Raw genomic sequence first — 273 nt, 5'->3', positions numbered from 1 at the left:
TTATTTTTTAATTTATTTTTTCTTCTTTTAAGAAATAAAACAGGGGGAAATAAGTAGATGATACCAAAAAAAAAATGATAATAAAAGAGAGCATTTCTTTAAAACAAAATGCTACTAAATTAAGCATGATCAGGGACTATTTAATTAGTTTTTGACATTACATGTGTTAATTAATTTTTTTAATAAATTATGAGGATTAAGCTGTAATTAACTCAAGAAAAAAGGAGAAACAAAAACAGCAACAAAGCATCAGTACCATATGCCAACGCAAAT

The sequence above is a fragment of the Populus euphratica genome, unplaced genomic scaffold (genome assembly GCF_000495115.2).
Source record: "Populus euphratica unplaced genomic scaffold, PopEup_1.0 scaffold63.1, whole genome shotgun sequence".
NCBI classification, from domain to species: domain Eukaryota; kingdom Viridiplantae; phylum Streptophyta; class Magnoliopsida; order Malpighiales; family Salicaceae; genus Populus; species Populus euphratica.
Note: the sequence above shows the minus strand (reverse complement) of the source record.